Genomic DNA, 18,586 nt, shown 5'->3' with positions numbered 1-18,586 from the left:
CTTTCTTTCCTTCTCCTAACTTTGAGGTTTTTTTGTTCTTCTTTCCCTAATTGCTTTAGGTGCAAGGTTAGTTTGTTTATTTGAGATGTTTCCTGTTTCTTTTTTTTTTTTAACATCTTTATTGGGGTATAATTGCTTTAAAATGGTGTGTTAGTTTCTGCTTTATAACAAAGTGAATCAGTCATACATAAACATATGTTCCCATATGTCTTCCCTCTTGCGTCTCCCTCTCTCCCACCCTCCCCATCCCACCCCTCCAGGCTGTCACAAAGCACCGAGCCAATATCCCTGTGCCATGCGGCTGCTTCCCACTAGCTGTCTACCTTACTGCGTTTGTTAGTGTGTATATGCCCATGACTCTCTCTCGCCCTGTCACAGCTCACCCTTCCCCCTCCCCATAACCTCAAGTCCGTTCTCTAAGAGGTCTGCGTCTTTATTCCTGCTTTACCCCTAGGTTCTTCATGACATTTTTTTCTTAAATTCCATATATATGTGTTAGCATACGGTATTTGTCTTTTTCTTTCTGACTTACTTCACTCTGTATGACAGACTCTAGGTCTATCCACCTCATTACAAATAGCTCAATTTCGTTTCTTTTTATGGCTGAGTAATATTCCATTGTATATGTGTGCCACATCTTCTTTATCCATTCATCTGATGACGGGCACTTAGGTTGTTTCCATCTCCGGGCTATTGTAAATAGAGCTGCAATGAACATTTTGGTACATGACTCTTTTTGAATTTTGGTTTTCTCAGGGTATATGCCCAGTAGTGGGATTGCTGGGTCATATGGTAGTTCTATTTGTAGTTTTTTAAGGAACCTCCATACTGTTCTCCATAGTGGCTGAACCAATTCACATTCCCACCAGCAGTGCAAGAGTGTTCCCTTTTCTCCACACCCTCTCCAGCATTTATTGTTTCTAGATTTTTTGATGATGGCCATTCTGACTGGTGTGAGATGATATCTCATTGTAGTTTTGATTTGCATTTCTCTAATGATTAATGATGTTGAGCATTCTTTCATGTGTTTGTTGGCAGTCTGTATATCTTCTTTGGAGAAATGTCTATTTAGGGCATTCCTATATACTAATGATGAAAAATCTGAAAGTGAAATCAAGAAAACACTCCCATTTACCATTGCCACACAAAGAATAAAATATCTAGGAATAAACCTACCTAAGGAGACAAAAGACCTGTATGCAGAAAATTATAAGACACTGATGAAATAAATTAAAGATGATATAAATAGATGGAGAGATATACCATGTTCTTGGATTGGAAGAATCAACATTGTGAAAATGACTCTACTACCCAAAGCAATCTATAGATTCAATGCAATCCTTATCAAACTACCACTGGCATTTTTCACAGAACTAGAACAAAAAATTTCACAATTTGTATGGAAACACAAAAGACCCCGAATAGCCAAAGCAATCTTGAGAACGAAAGAAGGAACTGGAGGAATCAGGCTCCCTGACTTCAGACTATACTACAAAGCTACAGTCATCAAGACGGTATGGTACTGGCACAAAAACAGAAAGATAGATCAATGGAACAGGATAGAAAGCCCAGAGATAAACCCATGCACATATGGACAACTTATCTTTGATAAAGGTGGCAGTAATGTACAATGGAGAAAGGACAGCCTCTTCAATAAGTGGTGCTGGGAAAACTGGACAGGTACATGTAAAAGTATGAGATTAGATCACTCCCTAACACCATACACAAAAATAAGCTCAAAATGGATTAAAGACCTAAATGTAAGGCCAGAAACTATCAAACTCTTAGAGGAAAACATAGGCAGAACACTCTATGACATAAATCAAAGCAAGATCCTTTCTGACCCACCTCCTAGAGTAATGGGAATAAAAACAAAAATAAACAAATGGGACCTAATGAAACTTCAAAGCTTTTGCTCAGCAAAGGAAACCATAAACAAGACCAAAAGACAACCCTCAGAATGGGAGAAAATATTTGCAAATGAAGCAACCGACAAAGGATTAATCTCCCAAATTTACAAGCAGCTCATGCAGCTCAATAACAAGAAAACAAACAACCCAATCCAAAAAATGGGCAGAAGACCTAAATAGACATTTCTCCTGTTTCTTAAGGTAGGATTGTATTGCTATAAACTTCCCTCTTAGAACTGCTTTTGCTCCATCCCAAAGGTTTTGGGTTGTCCTGTCTCCATTGTCATTTGTTTCTAGTTGTTTTTTTGATTTGCTCTTTGATTTCTTCAGTGATCACTTCGTTATTGAGTAGTGTATTGTTTAGCCTCCATGTGTTTTTATTTTTTACAGATCTCTTCCTGTAATCGATATCTAGTCTCATAGCATTGTGATCAGAAAAGATACTTGAAACGATTTCAATTTTCTTAAATTTACGAATGCTTCGTTTGTGACCCAAGATATGATCTATCTTGGAGAATGTTCCATGAGCACTTGAGAAAAATGTGTATTCTGTTGTTTTTGGATGGAATGTCCTATAAATATCAATTAAGTCCATCTTGTTTAATGTATCATTTAAAGCTTGTGTTTCCTTATTTATTTTCATTTTGGATGATTTGTCCATTGGTGAAAGTGGGGTGTTAAAGTTGCCTACTATGAATGTGTTACTGTCAATTTCCCCTTTTATTGCTGTTAGCATTTGCCTTATGTATTGAGTTACTCCTATGTTAGGTGCATAAATTTTTACAATTGTTAAATCTTCTTCTTGGTTCGATACATTGATCATTAGGTAGTGTCCTTCTTTGTCTCTAATAATCTTTATTTTAAAGTCTATTTTGTGTGATATGAGAATTGATACTACTCATTTCTTTTCATTTCCATTTGCATGGAATATCTTTTTCCATCCCCTCACTTTCAGTCTGTATGTTTTCCTAGGTCTGAAGTGGGTCTCTTGTAGACAGCATATATACGGGTCTTGTTTTTGTATTCATTCATCCAGTCTATGTTTTTTGGTGGGAGCATTTAATCCATTTACATTTAAGGTAATTATCGATCTTTATGTTCCTATTCTCATTTTCTTAATTGTTTTGGGCTTGTTATTTTACGTCTTTTTCTTCTCTTGTGTTTCCTGCCTAGAGAAGTTCCTTCAGCATTTGTTGTAAAGCTGGTTTGGTGGTGCTGAACTCTCTCTGTTTTTGCTTGTCTGTATAGGTTTTAATTTCTTCATCAAATCTGAATGAGGTCCTTGCTTGATAGAGTAATCTTGGTTGTAGGTTTTTCTCCTTCATCAATTTAAATATGTCCTGCCACTCCCTTATGGCTTGCAGAGTTTCTGCTGAAAGATCAGCTGTTAACCTTATGGGGATTCCCTTGTGTGTTATTTGTTGTTTTCCCCTTGCTGCTTTTAATATGTTTTCTTTGTATTTAATTTTTGACAGTTTGATTTATATGTGTCTTGGCGTGTTTCTCCTTAGATTTATCCTGTATGAGACTCTCTGTGCTTCCTGGACTGGATTAACTATTTCCTTTCCCATATTAGGGAAGTTTTCAACTCTAATCTCTTCAAATATTTTCTCAGTCCCTTTCTTTTTCTCTTCTTCTTCTGTGACCTCTATAATTCGAATGTTGGTGCGTTTAATGTTGTCCCAGAGGTCTCTGAGACTGTTCTCAGTTCTTTTCATTCTTTTTTCTTTATTCTTCTCTGCAGTAGTTATTTCCACTATTTTATCTTCCTGGTCACTTATGCATTCTTCTGCCTCAGTTATTCTGCTATTGATCTCTTTTAGAGTATTTTTAATTTCATTTATTGTGTTATTCATCATTGCTTGTTTCCTCTTTAGTTCTTCTAGGTCCTTGTTAAATATGTCTTGCATTTTCTCCATTTTATTTCCAAAATTTTGGATCATCTTTACTGTCATTATTCTGAATTCTTTTTCTGGTAGACTGCCTATTTCCTCTTCATTTGTTTTTTCTGGTGCGTTTTTATCTTGCTCCTTCATCTGCTGTGTGTTTTTCTGTCTTCTCATTTTGCTTATCTTACTGTATTTGTGGTCTCCTTATTGCAGGCTGCAGTTCGTAGTTCCCGTTGTTTTTGGTGTCTCTCCCCAGTGGCTAAGGTTGGTTCTGTGGGTTGTTTAGGCTTCCTGGTGGAGGGGCCTTGTTCCTGTCTTCTGGTACATGAGGCTGGGTCTTGTCTTTCTGGTGGGCAGGTCCTTGTCTGGTGGTGTGTCTTGGGGTGTCTGTGGCCTTATTATGATTTTAGGCAGCCTCTCTGCTAATGAATAGTGTTGTATTCCTGTCTTGTTAGTTGTTTGGCCTAGGGTGTCCAGCACTGTAACTTGCTGGTCGTTGAGTGAAGCTGGGTCTTGTTGTTGAGATGCAGATCTCTGGGTGATTTTTGCCATTTGATATTACATTGAGCTGGGAGGTCTCTTGTGGATCAGTGTCCTGAAGTTGGCTCTCCCACCTCAGAGGCACAGCACTGAGTCCAAGCTGGAGCACCAAGAGCCTTTTATCCACACGGTTCAGAATAAATGGAAGAAAAAATAGAAAGAAAGAAATAGGGTAAAATAAAATAGCGTAAGATAAAATGAAATAAAATCATTAAAATAAAAAGTAAAAACTAATTATTAAAAAGAAAAATTTTTAAAGTAAAAAAACCAAAACAAAACAAAACAGACAGTAGAACCCTAGGACAAATGGTGAAAGCAAAGCCCTACAGACAAAATCGCATAGAAGCATACACATACATACTCACAAAAAGAGGAAAAAGGGAAAAAATAATATATCTTGCTTCCAAAGTCCACCTCCTCAATTTGAGATGATTCGTTGTCTCTTCAGGTATTCCACAGATGCAGGGTACATCAAATTGATTGTGGAGATTTAATCCACTGCTCCTGAGGCTGTTGGGAGAGATTTCCCTTTCTCTTCTTTGTTCTCACAGCTCCCAGTGTTCAGCTTTGGATTTGGCCCCACCTCTGCTTGTAGGTCGCCTGAGGGCATCTGTTCTTTGATCAGACCAGACAGGGTTAAAGGAGCAGCTGATTCGGTGTCTCTGGCTCCCTCAGGCCAGGGGTAGGGAGGGGTACAGATGTGGGGTGAGCCTGCAGTGGCAGAGGCCAGGGTGACGTTGCACCAGCCTGATGCATGCGTGCATTCTCCTGTGGAAGTTGTCCCTGGATCACGGGACCCTGACATTGGCAGGCTGCACAGGCTCCCAGGAGGGGAGGTGTGGGTAGTGACCTGTGCTTGCACACAGGCTTCTTGGTGGCTGCAACAGCAGTCTTAGCATCTCATGCCTGACTCTGTGGTCCACGGTGATAGCCGTGGCCCATGCCTGTCTCTGGAGCTCCATTAAGCAACTCTCTTAATCCCCTCTCCCATCGCACCAGGGAGCAAAGAGGGAAGAAAATGTCTCTTGCCTCTTTGGCAGCATGAGACTTTTTCCCGGACTCTCTCCCAGCTAGCTGTGGTGCACTAGCCCCCTTCAGGCTTTGTTCACACTGCCAACCCCCAGACCATTCGCATTTAATGTGATTATTTATATAATTGGATTAATATCAACAATATTTATAAATCTTTTCCATTCATTGCCCTTGTTCTTTCTTTTTATGTTCCACTATATTTTGGTCTTGTCTATATTTTACTGATAATTTTCTGTGATCTTTTTTCTCTCTTTACTTAGCATATCAATTATACTTCTTTTTTAAAAATTTAATTTATTTATTTCTATATACAGCAGGCTCTTATTAGTCATCAATTTTAAACATATCAGTGTATACATGTCGATCCCAATCGCCCAATTCATCACACCACCGTCCCCACTCCACCACGGGTTTCCTGCCTTGGTGTCCATACATTTGTTCTCTAGATCTGTGTCTCAGCTTCTGCCCTGCAAACTGGTTCATCTGCACCATTTTTCTAGGTTCTACATACATGCATTAATATATGATATTTGTTTTTCTCTTTCTGACTTACTTCACTCTGTATGACAGTCTCTAGATCCATCCAGGTCTCAACAACTGACCCAATTTCGTTCCTTTTTATGGAAGAGTAATATTCCATTGTATATATGTACCACATCTTCTTTATCCATTCCTCTGTCGATAGGCATTTAGGTTGATTCCATGACCTGGATACTGTAAATAGTGCTGCAATGAACATTGTGGTGCATGTGTCTTTTTGAATTATGGTTTTCTCTGGGTATATGCCCAGTAGTGGGATTTCTGGATCATATGGTAATTCTATTTTTAATTTTTTAAGGAACCTCCACACTGTTCTCCATAGTGGCTGTATCAGTTAACTTTCAAACCAATAGTGCAAGATGGTTCCCTTTTCTTCACACCCTCTCCAGCATTTGTTGTTTGTAGATTTTCTGATGATGCCCATTCTAACTGGTGTGAGGTGATATATCATTATAGTTTTGTTTTTCATTTCTCTACTAATTAGTGATGCTGAGCAGCTTTTCATATGCTTCTTGGCCATCTGTATGTCTTCTTTGGAGAGATGTCTACTTAGGTCTTCTGCCCATTTTTGGATTGGGCTGTTTGTTTCTTTAATATTGAGCTGCATGAGCTGTTTATATATTTTGGAGATTAATCCTTGTTCTGTTGATTGATTTGCAAATATATTCTTCCATTCTGAGGGTTGTCTTTGCATCTTGTTTATGGTTTCCTTTGCTGTGCAAAAGCTTTTAAGTTTCATTAGGTCCCATTTTTTACTTTTGTTTTTATTTCCATTACTCTAGGGTGTGGTTCAAAAAACATCTTGCTGTGATTTATGTCAAAGAGTGTTCTTCCTTTATTTTCCTCTAAGAGTTTTATAGTGTCCGGTCTTATATTTACGTCTCAAATCCATTCTGAGTTTATTTTTGTGTATGGTGTTAGGGAGTGTTCTAAATTCATTCTTTTACATGTAGCTATCTAGTTTTCTCAGCACCACTTACTGAAGTGGCTCTCTTTTCTCCATTGTATATCCTTGTCTCCTTTGTCAAAGATTAGTTGACCATAGGTGTGTGGGTTTATCTCTGGGTTTTCTATCTTATTCTATTGATCTATGTTTCTGTTTTTGACCCAGTACCATATTCTGTTGACTACTGTAGCTTTCTAGTATAGTCTGAAGTCAAGGAGTCTGATTCCTCCAGTTCCATTATTTTTTTCCCCTCAAAACTGCTTTCGCTATTCAAGTTCTTTTGTGTCTCCATACAAATTTTAAGATTTTTTGTTCTAGTTCCATAAAAAATGCCATTGGTAATTTTACAATAATTGCATTGAATCTGTAGATTGCTTTGGGTAGTATAGTCATTTTCACAATGGTGATTCTTCCAATCCAAGAACATGGTATAACACTCCATTGGTTGGTATCATCTTTAATTTCTTTCTTCAGTGTCTTATAGTTTTCTGCATACAAGTCTTTTGTCTCCCTAGGTAGGTTTATTCCTAGGTATTTTATTCTTTTTGTTGCAGTGGTAAATGGGAGTCTTTCCTTAATTTCTCTTTCAGATTTTTCATCATTAGTGTACAGGAATGCAAGAGATTTTTGTGCATTAATTTGGTATCCTGCAACTTTACCAAATTCATTGATTAGTTCTAGAAGTTTTCTGGTGGCATTTCTAGAATTCTCTATGTATAATATCAAGTCATCTGCAAACAGTGACAGTTTTACTTCTTCTTTTCCAATTTGTATTCCTTTAATTTCTTTTTCTTCTCTGATTGCCATGGCTAGGACTTCCAAACTTTGTTGAATAATAGTGGTGAGAGTGGACATCCTTGTCTTTTCCTGATCTTAGAGGAAATGCTTTCAGCTTTTCACCTTTGAGAATGATGGTGGCTGTGTGTTTCTCATATATGGTCTTTATTATGTTGAGGTAGGCTCCCTCTATGCCCACACTCTGGAAAGTTTTTATCATAAATGGGTGTTGAATTTTGTCAAGAGATTTTTCTGCATCTATTGAGATGATTATAAGGTTTTTATTCTTCAATTTGTTAATATGGTGTATCACATTGATTGATTTTCATATGTTGAAGAATCCTTGCAGCCCTGGGATAAATCTCACTTGATCATGGTGTATGAACCTTTTAATGCGTTGTTGGATTCTGTTTGTTAGTATTTTGTCGAGGATTTTTGCCTATATTCATCAGTGATATTGGTCTGTAATTTTCTTTTTCTGTAGTATCTTTGTCTGCTTTTGGTATCAGGGTGATGGTGGCTTCATAGAATGAGTTTGGGAGTGTTCCTTACTCTGCAAATTTTTGGAAGAGTTTGAGAAGGATGGGTGTTAGCTCTTCTCTAAATATTTGATAGAATTCACCTGTGAAGCCATCTGGTCCTTGACTTATGTTTGCTGGAAGATTTTGAATCACAGTTTCAATTTCATTACTTGTGATTGGTCTGTTCATATTTTCTATTTCTTCCTTGGAAGGTTATTCCTTTCTGAGAATTTGTCCATTTCTTCCACATTGTCCATTTTATTGGCATAGAATTGCTTGTAGTAGTCTCTTAGGATGTTTTGTATTTCTGCAGTGTCTGTTGTAACTTCTCCTTTTTCATTCCTAATTGTATTAATTTGAGTGCTCCCTCTTTTTGTTGATGAGTCTGGCTAGTGGTTTATCATTTTTGTTTATCTTCTCAAAGAACCAGCTTTTAGGTTTATTGATCTTTGCTATTGTTTTCTTTGTTTCTATTTCATTTATTTCTGCTCTGATCTTTCTGATATCTTTCCTTCTGCTAACTTTGGGTTTTCTTTGTTCTTCTTTCTCTAGTTCCTTTAGGTGTAAGGTTAGATTGTTTATTTGAGATTTTTCTTGTTTCTTGAGGTAGGCTTGTGTAGCTCTAAACTTCCCTCTTAGAACTGCTTTTGCTGCATCCCATAGGATTTGGATTGTTGTGTTTTCATTGTCATTTGTCTCTAGGTATTTTTTGATTTCCTCTTTGATTTCTTCAGTAATCTCTTGGTTATTTAGTAACGTATTGTTTAGCCTCCATGTGTTTGTGCTTTTTACGTTTTTTTTCTTGTAATTCATTTTTAATCTCATAGCATAATAGTCAGAAAAAAATGCTTGATATGATTTCAATTTTCTTAAATTTACTGAGGCTTGATTTGTGACCCAGGATGTGATCTCTCCTGGAGAATGTTCTGTGAGCACTTGAGAAGAAATTTTAATCTGCTGTTTTTGGATGGAATGTCCTATAAATATCAATGAAATCTATCTGGTCTATTGTGACATGTAAAGCTTCTGTTTCCTTATTTATTTTCATTTTGGATGATCTGTCTATTCGTGAAAATGGAGTGTTAAAGTCCCCTACTATGATTGTGCTGCTGTCAATTTCCCCTTTGATGGCTGTTAGCATTTGCCTTATGTATTGAGGTGCTCCTTTGTTGGGTGCATATATATTTATTATTGTTATATCTTCTTCTTGGATTGATCCCTTGATCATTATGTAGTATCCTTCCTTGTCTCTTGTAACATTCTTTATTTTAAAGTCTATTTTATCTGATATGAGTATTGCTACTCCAGTTTTCTTTTGATTTCCATTTGCATGGAATATCTTTTTCCATCTCTTCACTTTCAGTCTGTATGTGTCCCTAGGTCTGGCGTGGGTGTCTTGTAGATAGCATATAGATTGGTCTTGTTTTTGTATATTCAGCAAGCTTGTGTCTTTTGGTTGGAGCATTTAATCCATTCATATTTAAGGTAATTATCGATATGTATATTCCTATGACCATTTTCTTAATTATTTTGGGTTTGTTTTTGTAGGTCTTTTTCTTTTCTTGTGTATTCCACTTAGAGAAGTGCCTTTAGCGTTTGTTGTAGAGCTGGTTTGGTGGTGCTGAATTCTCTTAGCTTTTGCTTGTCTGTAAAACTTTTGATTTCTCCATTGAATCTGAATGAGATCCTTGCCGGGTAGAATAATCCTGGTTGTAAGTTCTTCCCTTTCATCACTGTAATTATATCATGCCATTCCCTTCTGGCTTGTAGAGTTTCTGCTGAGAAATCAGCTGTTAACCTTATGGGAGTTCCCTTGTATGTTATTTGTCATTTTTCCCTTGCTGCTTTCAATAATTTTTCTTTGTCTTTAATTTTTGCCAATTTGATTACTATGTGTCTCAGCATGGTTCTCCTTGGGTTTAACCTGTATGGGACTCTGTGTGCTTCCTGGACTTGGGTGGCTATTTCCTTTCCCGTGATAGGGAAGTTTTCAACTATAATCTCTTCAAATATTTTCTCTGTTCCTTTCTCTCTCTCTTCTCCTTCTGGGACCCCTATAATGTGAATGTTGTTGCATTTAATGTTGTCCCAGAGGTCTCTTAGGCTGTCTTCATTTCTTTTCATTCTTTTTTCTTTATTCTGTTCAGCAACAGTGAATTCCACCATTCTGTCTTCCAGGTCACTTATCCGTTCTTCTGCCTCAGTTATTCTGTTGTTGATTCCTTCTCATGTAGTTTTCATTTCAGTTATTGTATTGTTCATCTCTGTTTGTTCTTTAATTCTTCTAGGTGTTTATTAAACATTTCTTGCATCTTCTTGATCTTTGCCTCCATTCTTTTTCTGAGGTACTGGATCATCTGCACTATCATTATTCTGAATTATTTTTCTGGAAGGTTGCCTATTTCCACTTCATTTAGTTGTTTTTCTGGGGTTTTATCTTGTTCCTTCATCTGGTACATAGCCCTCTGCCTTTTCATCTTGTCTATCTTTCTGTGAATGTAGTTTTTGTTCCACAGGCTGCAGGATTGTAGTTCTTCTTGCTTCTGCTGTCTGCCCTCTCTATACTTCCTTTAAAAGATTTTTTAGTGGTTGCCCTAGAGTTTGTAATATACAACTAATCTAAATCCACTTTCAAATAACATGGGTAATTCAGGTCCTTTATAACAAATTATTCTCAATTCTTCCTTATTATCTCTTACTACATTGGTTTAATTCATTTCACTCTTCCATAAGCTATAATCACCTAATAGTTTTTTGCTCTTTTCATTTTGAACAAGCTATTAACTCTTAAATCAATTAAGAACAAGAAAAATGAAAGATCTTATTTACTTTCATTTTCTCCTTTTTTAATGCTCTTCCTTTGTTTATTTAGATCTGAGTTTCTGACTTATATAATTTTTCTTTCCTCTACAGAACTTTTAACCTTTCTTGCAGGCTATGTCTACTGGTGACAATTCCTTCAATTTTTATTTGTCTGAGGATGTCTTTATTTCTCCTGTAATTTGAAGGATATTTTAAAATATTCTTTGTAGGCTTCAGTAGAGGTTTATGCTCCTGATAAGCTGTGATTCTCTGTATTTGCATTCTCTCCAGTTTGAGGGGAGACAATTTACCCTGATACCTCAACATCTTCATTGATCTAAGAATAGTTGTCAATTTTCAGTTTTCCACAATTTTTTGTCATGAGGACAGGAGTGACTACTGTCTGAGTGACACTCTCCTTACATGTTGGACTAGAAACCATAAGTCTTCAGTACACTGTGTTTTTGTTTTCATTAATGTCAAATAATTTTCTAATTTGCCTTGTGATTTCTTCTTTGACCATGTTGTTGTTTAAGAGCATGTTTCTCACTCTTAATCTTTGAATTCTCTAATTTTCTTTCTTTTATGGATTTTAGCTTCAGTACATTGTGGTCAACAAGGTACTTTGTATATTTGCAATCTTAGAAAATTTATTTTTTTTTTATTCTAACTTATAGTCTATCTGGACAATGCTTCATGTGCACTTGAGAAGAATATGTATTTTGCTCTTATTGGCTGAAATGTTTTATAGATGTCTATTAGATATAGCTTCTTTATAACGTTGTTCTGAAGCCTCTATTTCCTTATTGATCTGTCCATTTTTAAACTGGGGTATTCAAGTCACTAACCATTACTGTAGAACTGTCTATTTCTTTCTTTACTTTTGTCACTATTTGCTTCATATATCTTAGGGTTCTGTTTCATCCTGGGGTTTACAATCAACACTGTAAATTTATAAATGTCTAGTTTGAATAGATACCAATTTAGCTTCAATAACATACAAAAACTCTGGTCCTATACAGTTCAGCACCCATCTGCTATGGACTGAATTGTGTTACTCAAAAATTCATGTGTTGAAATCTTAATCTCCAAATGAGACTGTATGTGGAGATAGAGCCTTGAGAGGGTAATTAAGGTTAATGAGGTCATAAGGGTGGGGTCCTAATCCAGTAGGATTGATGACCTTATAAGCATGTAAGAAAAAAACAGATATCTCTCTTCCCCCCATTTCTTTTTCTCTCTGATTAACTCAGAAGATTGTGTGAAGACTGCAGTGAGAAGGTGTCCCCAGCCAACAAGAAAGAGAGCCCTCATCTGAAACCAAAGCCTACCTGACCATCTTGGAATTCCAGCCTCCGTAACTTTGGGAAATAAATTTTTGTTGTTTAAGTCACACAGTCTGTGTTTTTTGTTATGGCACCCTGAGCAGGCTAATACATTCCCTTTATGTTGATAATGCCACCACAAACACATCTTTTATACATCTTGTGCACACTAACTTAGATTTATAATTGTTGTTTTACATACAAGACCAATTTGAACACAGAACCACAAATTTTTTGAGAAAGAGGTCTGTATTGCCTTTCCCCTTGACACCAGAAAGCTGTACCAGGAATGTGGGCTTCTGTCCCTACAGCTAACTGAGCTGGGGAATTAAGAGATGGCAGGCGGGTAAGCAAAAATACCACTATATTTTATTACTAAAATGTAGCAGCCTCTCTCTTTACTTAGCATTCTCCTTGTTAATATAAATTTTAAACTAGATTCCAGAATTCCAAAAAAAAAAAAAAAAAAAAAAGATTAAGACAGTTTTTGTGAGCATAATGGGTCCTTCAGTGGAGAGACTGATTCTTGAGCTCCCTACACTGCCATTTTCCATGATGTCACTCCTAGTCACTTGATTTTATATATATGGACACTGAGTACCAGAGAACTGAATGACTTGTTCAAGGATACATAACAAGTTTATGGCAGAGGCAAGATTAGTGTTGCTCTTTCACTTAATCACACATAACATACAAAAAACTCCATAAGTCATTTAAACACTTACACCTATCAGAATAAACATCACCTGTATCCTACAACCCAAAATCCACTTTATAAGCATGGCTTGTTAGTTGTAAAATGTAGAAACTTGCTGTGGATAACTTATACAGAAAACGAGCTTATTAAAAGGAAAAGGTATAAGTCACAAAATCAACAGGAAAATGGATAACCAGGTATGAAAATGACGGAGAAACCAAAGGAAGATAAGAATCTACAAAATGAAGTTCATTGAAGTTTGGTTAGCATAACATCCCTGGAGCTGCCGTTTCTGGCCACTCCTGGACACTCCTGATGCCATGTCTAGAATCTCAAGTCTGCAACATAATTTTTAAATATCTCTGTATCTTTATGTTATCCTTTCAATTTTCAAATTTTTTGTCAAGTGTATACAGTGGACCCAGACTTGCACAAGTATCACCTTTGATTCTCAGGGTAGGAAGTAGAGCTCCACTTCCTATCATGACCCTCTTTCCCTGAATAGGAAGGTCTAGAGATATTCAGTAGCCAGAGAATAATAATAATAAAAAACACTATATCCTCTTTATTTATTTTGTTTTTCTATTTTCTATTTTAAGGAAATGTATTGTAAATTGGCTTTACCTGTTCTTTCCTCTCTTGCACATCCTCTCAGCTTTACTCCTCTTTTGGCTGACAACTGACACTTTTTAATAGAGAAACACAAATTATATATGTGCCATTTATAATAGGCATTTATGTTTACTGCATATTAATATAAATTATGTACTTACCTTAATGCTCCATGTGTTATGTTCCTTGGGTTTACAATTTTAGCAGAGTGCAAAAACATCAGAGCCAATGAATCAATTAACTTTAGAAAAACTTAATCCTTTTTCATATATATACACATAAATAAAATTGAAGATGTAATTCATTCACATTGTTCAAATTTTATGGTATACTTAATGATGAACAGTGAGGGTTTTATCCCAACTCAGTTACTCTCCTCCAAAGGAAACTAATCTTATGCTTATTCTTACTCTACAGTGACATTCCACAAAGTTGTTTCCCCTCAAATTTTCAATCAGGATTCAGAGTAAGTAACCTCACCATTTAGTTCCTTAGACCTCTCTCTGAGTTACTATCATCCACTTCCAGGTTTACAATACTCTAATAGAATTGAGTCACTTCTCAGGTTGTTAGATCAAGATTATTGTCTTGGTCGTTTCTTTTAGTTTTCTCCATCCTACTCTAGTCAGAACAGAGATGCTTTTATTTCCTCTGTATGTGGTTGGAAACTTGTTTTTATGTAGCCATGAATTATTTTACACTTTTTTTAATGGTATAAACTATGCCTTGAGTTCTCCAGGCTTGGTCACTGATATTCAAAGAAAAATTGATATTCCACAAGAAACGTTTTCTTTCTCAAATGTCTTGATTCTTGGATTAGAAAATTTTATCTGGGTCCTCTTCTTATTTTAAGTCCAGATGGGTAACTGGTGTGTGACCCTAGGTAAAGGAGACTATATAACTACACCTTCTTCTCATGGAATGAGATATTTCTGCTACTATTACTTGTCCTAAACTTTCCCTAGTCTGATATTAATATACTCAATCCAACCTTTTATTGTTATCTCTTTCCCTAGTAATCTTTGTTTTGAAGTCTACTTTATCTAGCATTAATATAGCTACTGTTGCTTTGTTTATACTAATGTTTGCATGGCATAACTTTTACCATTGCATTAACTTACAGATAAGCTTAATTCGTTTGGGACTTGCTTTTAAGCTTTGTTAGGGTATGTGTGGAGTAGCTTTAACCATAGAGATAATTATGTTCTACTACTAAGGTGTGAAGCTTCTGAGATCTCTACTGAGTGCCCTGTGGTAGGTATAGTGAGGTTTCCCTAAGCTGTTTGGTTAGAATTTGAATGCTTCCCAGCCCTGTGTGATATCTGGGAATCATTCAGGTTGGAAATTCCCAGTTATTGTTCTCTGTATAGTCTTATGGATGTTCAGTTTTTTTTTTTATGTTCAGTTTTTTACTGCACAAAAATCTCAAACTGTTTTCTCTGCAAATTTCTGGAGTTCTTCCTCTGTATTGTACCTTCTTCTCTGGTACTCTGCCCTACAAATTCCAGTCATCTAAACCTCCCTAAATTCCAATTTCTATACCTTAAATTTAGGGAGACCACAGTTCCTCCCCTGGGTTCATCTTCCCTGTTCCTCTGTCTAGGATATTGCACTATTTACCTTGTTATAACCTTTTACTGATCACAGTGCTAAGTTGCATGTTGACCAATGTCTGAAAACAGTATCCTTTTTTCCCCCAAGTTTTCTAATTTTTTCTGGAAGGGGGAGGTAAGTCCACTACTAGTTATTCTATCAAAGCAAGAAGAACATTTTATCTTCCTTTTTTAATATACTAAATTTATGTTGTCTATATGTTGTAAGTAAAACAATCACTCACAGTAATGCGTGTTGTTTACTTATTAGTGATTGCCTTTCTTAGTTTCCCTTTACTCTTAATAAATTTAATGTCCATTTAGACTTATTTTTGTCAAGATCTTATATGTATACTTACAATACATATATATATATGAATATATATATATATATATGTATGTGTGTGTGTATATATATTGATAGAAAGTGTTATCCCATTAGTGATATCATATTTATTCTACCAAAATTTTAATTAAAGTGTGTATTAAAAATAAATAATAACAAGGAAGTCCCATAGATATATATTCTCATATATTTTGCCAAGGTGGGTAGGGACTCAGATTCAATGTTCCAATGGAGCATAAAACTTTTAAAATAATGTATTAAGAAATAAAAACAAAATAGAAAACCTGAAATCAATATTTGAAGATTTCAGAAGGAAAAATAATATTTAAAAAGAAAGCTACCCAATTTTTCTTACCATACTAATTTTTTTGTTCTAATAGACTTAATGTTTTAACTGTTGCATGGGTGAAGTGTTTATGATTACCTGATTTCTTGTAATTTGTCTGTGAGACATTATAAAACTATATATATATATTTGTAAGTAATTTACAATGGTGTGAGATAGAAAGTGCAGAACTGTGATATTTAGTTTATTTTAGTCAAAAGGTTTAGTCACTCATTACCTCAAACGATAAATAATGAATGCCATATATGGAAGTAAAGGAAATAGCAATTTTACAGGATTGCAGAAACAGCTGTATAACTCTACAATTGGAGATAAAATGCAGTTTAGAAGATACAAGCCCAGTCCTCTGGGATCCAGATTATCATATTAGTCTGTTAGCATTATGGATTCATTAAGCTTTCTCCATTGTGGCAATACCATGCCTCTTGACTTTACTTCTCCTGTACGTGTTACTACCAACAAACTGCCTCAGTCTTTACATTGTGCACCTTCTCTTTATATTTTCTTTCTTTTTTTTATGGTTTCTTTTTATTTCTTGCTTCTGCTTACTCACAATTTGACGTATGAGTCACTCTCAGCTTCTCTTGTTGCTAGCAAATGATAGAATTTCCCCATATTTACTGTCTAGTTCATCACCTCTGTTTTGATAGAACTTTTCATGTTGGACACATTTATAAACCACCACAAACCTCAGAAAAAGGCTGGATGTAGAGTAAGAATATACTCCTTCAGAGGGGCCTGTGTTATTGGTAGGAACTGACTTGAGAAATACTCTTCAGATTTGCTCTTCTTAGGGATAATTTCAATATATATGCAAGAGCAAGACTTTGTATATTAGTTAGGCAGGCTATTTAGTTTTCAAGTAACAGAAAACTAACTGGAATAACTTAAGCAAAAAAAAAAAGGTAGAATAAGAAGAAAAAAAAAGAAATTAATTACTAAGAAACTACAGTGGCTCAGTTCCCAGGCTCAAATAATGGCTGAACAACAAATAATCTTAAGAAAGCCAAGAAAATCTAGAACTATGGTCTCTGATGCTGTCAGAACTGTCTCTTCATCTTTCATCTTTTCTTCTTTCTTTACTACACTTTATTTTATGACTTGTTTTCCCTATAAAAGGAGGTATATACCCAACAACTCTAGACTTCTATCCTTATGTCTTTGTGACTGGAAAGGAAAAGGCTGTTAACTGATATCTCTAGTTAGAAAAATCTCAAAAAATGGCTGTCTCAGGTTGGTTTAAGTGTCTATCCCTTGACTATCAATGGTGCCCATTGTGGTAGGGTCACATGAGAGAATGGCAGTTCCTACTCAGTCTATATGGCTAAACTGGAAGGAGGGGAAACTGCCTAAAAAGAAATGTGGGAAAGAAGGTATTACAGTCATAGTAATGACAGTGAATATAATCCAAGATTACAATAGTGACTGAAGTGATCTATTAATAAACATTTATTCTTGTTATCCTCACCAACTGCACATTCATAACATGTTTATACAGTAATCTGGATTGCAAACTTTACTTAAGAGAACACTTGTAAAACTTGATTCTTTTTAAAATATAATTTATAATAAAAATAGGCCATTGGAAGTGGTTCCCGAATGAATGAAAACAGCAGCAGTAGCAGCATCAGTAGCTCATCAGAGTCTGAAAGTAGTAGCAGTGATTCAAGTTCTTCAGACGCAGTGATTCCGAATCAGAAATGTTTCCTAAATTTACTGGAGTAAAACAGAATGATTCTTCTTCTAAAGAGAAAGTAAAGATACAATCTTCTGTGCAAGATACAACCTCTGGGAAAACTAGCCTGGTTCATCAGACTACATGTTCAGGTGGAACACCACCAAATCACCACCAGTTAGTTATCAAGTTATCAAGAATCAGAATGTTTACAGAGTGTGGAAAATATTTCACTTTTACAAATTCTGCCTCTTTCAGATAATCCTGAACAATGCTTGAATGGCCTAACTGTGATGCATCAGTCTGGTGATAATGACACAGTGGTGTTAGAATCAGAATGCCAAGTTCCAGTGCAAAAGGATATAAAGATCAAGAATGCAGATTCTTGGAAAAGTTTAGGCAAACCAGTCAAAACATCAGGGGTAATGAAATCAACAGATGAACTCTTCAACCAATTTAGAAAAGCAGTGATAGAAAAGGAAGTGAGAGCTCAAACACAGGAACTAATACAGAAACATCTGGAACAGAATACAAAGGAACCAAAAGTATTTCAAGAAAATCAAAGGGACCATGGCTTCACTCTAGAATCTTTTCCAAATAAAATGCAAAACAAGTGTCTTGGAGAAGAGCAGAAAGAACGTCAGCAGTCACTGTAAGCTCAAGATGGAGGCAAACTCTGCCTTCTCAAAGACTGTAATTTAGCAAGGGGGAAAGAGCAAGAGCGGAGGAGAAGAGAAGCAATGGCTGGTACCATTGATATGAGTCTTCAAAGTGACATTATGACAATGTTTGAAAACAACTTTGATTAAAACTAGGTTTTTTAATTAACCATCAACTTAAATGAATAATACAAAAGATTAAAATGCAAATGGTAAAATGATTGCTTTCAGACACCAAGATACCAATCTTATATTGTATTTCGACTGCTCTAAGATGATTAAACAATTTTCACTTAAAAAAAATAATAAATAAAAAATAATTTATAATAAAAATAGATGAATGCATTCTAAGTCAGAGCATTACTATGACTATGTAT

At 35.7% G+C, this 18,586-nt stretch overlaps 1 pseudogene; it reads left to right on the top strand.

Moving 5' to 3' along the window:
* The first annotated feature begins 17,575 nt into the window (after nucleotides 1–17,575).
* Nucleotides 17,576–18,359, top strand: LOC101322431 (bromodomain testis-specific protein-like; annotated as a pseudogene).
* Nucleotides 18,360–18,586: the final 227 nt, after the last annotated feature.

This window comes from Tursiops truncatus, chromosome X (genome assembly GCF_011762595.2).
Source record: "Tursiops truncatus isolate mTurTru1 chromosome X, mTurTru1.mat.Y, whole genome shotgun sequence".
Taxonomy (NCBI): Eukaryota; Metazoa; Chordata; class Mammalia; order Artiodactyla; family Delphinidae; genus Tursiops; species Tursiops truncatus.
Note: the sequence above shows the minus strand (reverse complement) of the source record. Positions and strands in the feature narration are given on the sequence as shown.